The sequence below is a fragment of the Arachis hypogaea genome, chromosome 9 (genome assembly GCF_003086295.3).
Source record: "Arachis hypogaea cultivar Tifrunner chromosome 9, arahy.Tifrunner.gnm2.J5K5, whole genome shotgun sequence".
Classification (NCBI taxonomy): domain Eukaryota; kingdom Viridiplantae; phylum Streptophyta; class Magnoliopsida; order Fabales; family Fabaceae; genus Arachis; species Arachis hypogaea.
The window spans coordinates 62,306,485-62,313,091 of record NC_092044.1 but is presented as its reverse complement, the minus strand read 5'-3'; the positions used below and the strand labels follow the sequence as shown (position 1 = coordinate 62,313,091).

Below are 6,607 nucleotides of genomic sequence, written 5' to 3'. Positions count from 1 at the left end.
AGGATCATAAGCTTCTTCTTCAGATGAAGCCTCCTTAGTACTACCTGGTGCATTTTGCATTCCAGACAGACTTTGAGAAATCATATTGACTTGCTGAGTCAATATTTTGTTCTGAGCCAATATGGCATTCAGAGTGTCAATCTCAAGAACTCCTTTCTTCTGATTGGTCCCATTGTTCACAGGATTCCTTTCAGAAGTGTACATGAATTGGTTATTTGCAACCATTTCAATCAGCTCTTGAGCTTCTGTAGGCGTCTTCTTCAGATGAAGAGATCCTCCAGCAGAGCTATCCAAAGACATCTTGGATAGTTCAGAGAGACCATCATAGAAAATTCCAATGATGCTCCATTCAGAAAGCATATCAGTGGGACACTTTCTGATTAATTGTTTGTATCTTTCCCAAGCTTCATAGAGGGATTCTCCTTCCTTCTGTCTAAAGGTTTGGACTTCCACTCTAAGCTTACTCAATTTTTGAGGTGGAAAGAACTTTGCCAAAAAGGCATTGACTAGCTTTTCCCAAGAGTTCAGGCTTTCTTTAGGTTGTGAGTCCAACCATATTCTAGCTCTGTCTCTTACAACAAAAGGGAATAGCATAAGTCTGTAGACCTCAGGGTCAACCCCATTAGTCTTGACAGTGTCACAGATTTGCAAGAACTCAGCTAAAAACTGATGGGGATCTTCCAATGGAAGTCCATGGAACTTGCAATTCTGTTGCATTAGAGAAACTAATTGAGGCTTAAGCTCAAAGTTGTTTGCTCCAATGGCAGGGATAGAGATGCTTCTCCCATAGAAGTCGGGAGTAGGTGCAGTAAAGTCACCCAACACCTTCCTTGCATTGTTGGCATTGTTGTTGTTTTCGGCTGCCATGGGTTCTTCTTCTTTGAAGATTTCTGTTAGGTCCTCTACAGAGAGTTGTGCCTTGGCTTCTCTTAGCTTTCGCTTCAAGGTCCTTTCAGGTTCAGGATCAGCCTCAACAAGAATGCTTTTGTCCTTGCTCCTGCTCATAAGAAAGAGAAGAGAACAAGAAAATGTGGAATCCTCTATGTCATAGTATAGAGATTCCTTGAGGTGTCAGAGGAAAAGAAAAATAAAAGGCAGAAGTAGAAAATTCGAACTTATCAAAGAAGATGGAGTTCGAATTTTGCATTAAGGAATAGCGTTAGTCCATAAATAGAAGGATGTGAGAAGAGGGGAAGTAATTTTCGAAAATCAAGTAAAAGATTTTGAAAACATTTTGAAAAACACTAATTGATTTTCGAAAATAAAAGTGGGAAAGAAATCAAGTGATTTTTGAAAAAGAATTTGAAATTAGAAATCAAAAAGATTTGATTGAAAGTTATTTTGAAAAAGATGTGGTTAAGAAGATATGATTGGTTTTAAAAAGATGTGATTGAGAAGATATGATTTGAAAAACATTTTAAAAAAATTTTGATTTTGAAAATTAATGACTTGGCTATCAAGAAAAGATATGATTCAAACATTAAACCTTTCTCAACAGAAAAGGCAACATACTTGAAATGTTGAATCAAATCATTAATTGATAGCAAGTATCTTTGAAAATAGAAAGAAATTGAATTTGAAAAAGATTTGATTGAAAAGATATGATTTGAAAAAGATTTGATTTTGAAAAGATTTTGGAAACTTAAAAAAATTTGCATTGAAAACAAAATCTTCCCTCTTGTGCCATCCTGGCGTTAAACGCCCAGAATGGTGCACATTCTGGCGTTTAACGCCCAAAACTCTACCCTTTTGGGCGTTAAACGCCCAACCAGGCACCCTGGCTGGCGTTTAAACGCCAGTCTGTCCTTCTTCACTGGGCGTTTTGAACGCCCAGCTTTTTCTTTATAATTCCTCTGCTGTATGTTCTGAATCTTCAATTCTCTGTATTATTGACTTGAAAAGACACAAATTAAAAATATTTTTGGATTTTTAATAATAAAAAATGTAACTAAAATTAAATAACAATGCATGCAAGACACCAAACTTAGCAGTTTGTATACTACTGACACTAATGAGAATGCATATGAGACACATAAACACTCAAGTCAAGAGGAATTAAAGATCAGAGTAATGAAATCATCAAGAACATCTTGAAGATCACTAAGACACATGAATGAATGCAAGAAAAGCAGAAACATGCAATTGACACCAAACTTAAAATGAGAATAGAGTCTCAACAGGAAAAATATTTTTGGTTTTTATGATTTTGTAAATTTTTTTTGTGCTTTTTCGAAAATTAAGTGGAAAAAGAAAATAAAGATATCAAAATTCTTAATGAGAATTCCAGGAATCATGCAATGTTAGTCTAAAGCTTCAGTCTAAAGGAATTAGACATGGCTAGCCAAGCTTCAGTAGGACATTGCATTCAAGAGCTAAATTGATGAAAATCAATCAGCTTTAGTGATGATAAGAACATCATCTTGAAACACTATAATTCATTCTTAAGAATTCTGAAAAAAAAATACCTAATCTAAGCAACAAGATGAACCGTCAGTTGTCCATACTCGAACAATCCCCGGCAACGGCGCCAAAAACTTGGTGCACGAAATTGTGATCAATACTTTTCACAACACAAATAATCCCCGGTGATGAATCCAAAAACTTGGTGTTCAATACCATGGCATAAACACAACTTCGCACAACTAACCAGCAAGTGTACTGGGTCGTCCAAGTAATAAACCTTACGCGAGTAAGGGTCGATCCCACAGAGATTGTTGGTATGAAGCAAGCTATGGTCACCTTGTAAATCTTAGTCAGGCAGACTCAAATGGATATGAATGATGATATACGAAAACATAAAGATAAAGATAGAGATACTTATGTAATTCATTGGTAGGAATTTCAGATAAGCGTATGAAGATGCTTGTCCCTTCCATCACTCTGCTTTCCTACTGTCTTCATCCAATCCTTCTTACTCCTTTCCATGGCAAGCTTATGCAAGGGTTTCACCGTTGTCAGTGGCTACCTCCCATCCTCTCAGTGGAAATGTTCAACGCACCTTGTCACGGCACGGCTATCCATCTGTCGGTTCTCAATCAGGCCGGAATAGAATCCAGTGATTCTTTTGCGTCTGTCACTAACGCCCCGCCTTCAGGAGTTTGAAGCTCGTCACAGTCATTCAATCATTGAATCCTACTCAGAATACCACAGACAAGGTTTAGAGCTTCCGGATTCTCTTGAATGCCGCCATCAGTTCTAGCCTATACCACGAAGATTCCGGTTAAAGAATCCAAGAGATATCCACCCAATCTAAAGTAGAACGGAGGTGGTTGTCAGACACACGTTCATAGGTGAGAATGATGATGAGTGTCACGGATCATCACATTCATCAAGTTGAAGAACAAGTGATATCTTAGAACAAGAACAAGCGGAATTGAATAGAAGAATAATAGTAATTGCATTAATACTCGAGGTACAGCAGAGCTCCACACCTTAATCTATGGTGTGTAGAAACTCCACCGTTGAAAATACATAAGAACAAGGTCTAGGCATGGCCGTGAGGCCAGCCTCCCAATGATCTAAGAACTAGATGTCCAAAGATTCTTTATACAATAGTAAAAGGTCCTATATATAGAGAACTAGTAGCCTAGGGTTTACAGAGATGAGTAAATGACATAAAAATCCTCTTCCAGGCCCACTTGGTGTGTGCTTGGGCTGAGCATTGAAGCATTTTCGTGTAGAGACTCTTCTTGGAGTTAAACGCCAGCTTTTATGCCAGTTTGGGCGTTTAACTCCCATTCTTGTGCCAGTTCCGGCGTTTAACGCTGGGAATTCTGAGGGTGACTTTGAACGCCGGTTTGGGCCATCAAATCTTGGGCAAAGTATGGACTATCATATATTGCTGGAAAGCCCAAGATGTCTACTTTCCAACGCCGTTGAGAGCGCGCCAATTGGGCTTCTGTAGCTCCAGAAAATCCACTTTGAGTGCAGGGAGGTCAGAATCCAACAGCATCTGCAGTCCTTTTTAGTCTCTGAATCAGATTTTTGCTCAGGTCCCTCAATTTCAGCCAGAAAATACCTGAAATCACAGAAAAACACACAAACTCATAGTAAAGTCCAGAAAAGTGAATTTTAACTAAAAACTAATAAAAATATACTAAAAACTAACTAGATCATACTAAAAACATACTAAAAACAATTCCAAAAAGCGTACAAATTATCCGCTCATCAGTTGCCTCTCAAAGCTTGCTTCCTTATGTTGCCCTCCTAGAGGGCAGTGTGCCCTTGTGGAGGGCAATGTTTGCTTCCTCCCTTCCATGCGCCATGCTCTTTTCTCTCTTGGGCCACGCTTTCTTAAGCCACGCTTTTCCTTTTTTTTCTTTTCTTCACCTACAATAAACCAAAACAACCACTCAAAGTATCACTAAATTTACAAGGCTTATAAATCAATTAAAAATCAATTAAATTTAGCTTAAACCTCATGAGTTAGCACAAATTTAATGATAGTTGCTTGATTTAAAGAAGTTATGCATTTTCATTCCAAATCACTTACTTAGGATGCAAGAAAGTGCATAAAGACTAATAAAACAAGTGAAATTAGCTTGAAAAATGGGTATATGATGACTTGTCATCATCCACCACCACAGAATGATTCATTTTACTATGCTCATGGTGGATGGGAGTATCAAGAACATGAAATGGGGTGCTTCCTACGGTCACAAAATGGTTCATATTTTGATGACTTTGATCACTACTCAAGCTGTACCTGAGAAGATCAAAACCAAAGAAATTTCACTTATTAATACCCCATTCATCAAGAGCCATCATCCTTTAATTATTCAACCTCACCTCCTAGCCTTTCGCATTAAAACCCCTCACCACTTGGATATGCCTCAACATAAAATTCCTTCCTACATCCAGATAATTCATCTCACCACTCACACAATTCATTCCATTACACACAAAATTCTTCTCACAATCCACAAAACCCATATCATTACCCACAAGAGTCATACCACTCTCAGAATATACAACCACAAAATAACCAATTCCATTCACAAAATAGCCACCCTCAACCTCCAGCTTCCAACCCAGTTGCACACCCTCCCCTCGAGGATAAGCTATCAAGGATAGAGAACCTATTGGCAATTCTCTTGGAAGAATCTAAGGACATGAGGACTTTCAAAGAGGAAGTAAAATTCATTATGCAGAACCGGGGGTTGCCATTAAGAAGCTTGAGGCACAAGTTGGATATCTATCAAAGAAAATCCATACCCATAATTCTCTCAGTTGTACCATGGCAAACCAAAGGGAGGAATCAGAAGAACAAGAAAAGGAGGCACCTATACCAAGTGAGATTTCTATGATGAAGGAGGAGGTTATGAGAGTATATAAGCCCAAAGCTCCATACCCACAAAGGTTACTAGTGGTGACAAAGGAACATGCAAACTCACTCCCAAAAGACTCAATGCAACATCATGTAGAAGAAAGGGAGGAAGTCAATCAAGGGAGCCCACACTCCAATGAAACAGAGAGTTGCATAGATGGTGAGTTTATTGAACCACTAATTCAAGAAGCGCTTGATGAAGAGGATGCTCCAACCATCATACAACACCCAAGTCCTGAAATCAAGGTGGTGAAGGCAATCAACATGAGCACTAAAAAGAGGATGGTGACCAAGAAAAGAAGGACAATATCCATAAAGAAGAAAAGGTCAACCAAAAGCCATCCTACCCCAACCCCAACAAGCAAGTTTACTCAAGCTAACAACAAAAGAAAGCTTTCTGTGGAGAGGCACTCTAAACAAGGGGCATTAACTAGCTCCTCTTTCCTCTTGAGGTCATTCCTCTTAACAAACTGGAAGAAGAGGAAGAAAGTCATGAACAATATGTCAAACTAATGACATTAAAAGAGCGCTTGTTGGGAGACAACCCAACCGTAGGTAACATTTTCTTTCCTTGCTTAGTTTACTTTCAATAATTTGGCATATGATTGCATTCTAAGTTTGGTGTTGCCATGCAACAATTTCATTTTCAATCTTCACTGGGTACTTGCAACATTCTAAATTGAGAGTGTCACACTAAGTTTGGTGTTGCCACTTATTTTTCATGCAAGGTACCAAGCACACCACTTATTAATGCAATCAAAATGTCTCTATTTGTATCTCTTGTGCCTTTATTGTATCCTTAATCTTGCTTGCTGAAACATGTGCATACTCACACTTCATTCTAAGACATTCATGATCCATCATAGACCCCATCACCACTGTTTTAATTGTTGCTTGTATATAAGCAAGCATTCTAAGTTTGGTGTGGGAAGGGAAAGAATAGGAGGAAAAGGGCAACAACAATGAAGATAAACTACAAGGTGGTAAAGTTCCTTTCTTCTCTTATTTATTTCCAGCACTTTAAATTGCATGATTGTCTTCTGTTTTCTTTGTATGCATGTGTGATTACTCCTTGTGAATAAGCATAATTTGATATTTGATTTGTAAGATGTTACTATGATATCATGATTGTCATCTTGAATTTTACTTGTACCCAATATCTTTAAGAATGCAACAAAGAAATCATTCTTTTGAAAGGAAAATGTTGAAGAATTTTATAAATCATGGGGCAAGCAAAAGATTAAGAGGAGTGGAGGTTCTGATTGTATGATTGTGTATTGA

General features: G+C 38.0%; 1 non-coding gene across 1 annotated transcript; it reads left to right on the top strand.

The window, feature by feature from the left end:
• The first annotated feature begins 354 nt into the window (after window positions 1-354).
• LOC112713156 (small nucleolar RNA R71) lies at window positions 355-462 on the top strand. Its single transcript, XR_003158131.1, has one exon. It is a non-coding gene; the product is annotated as a small nucleolar RNA R71 (small nucleolar RNA).
• Window positions 463-6,607: the final 6,145 nt, after the last annotated feature.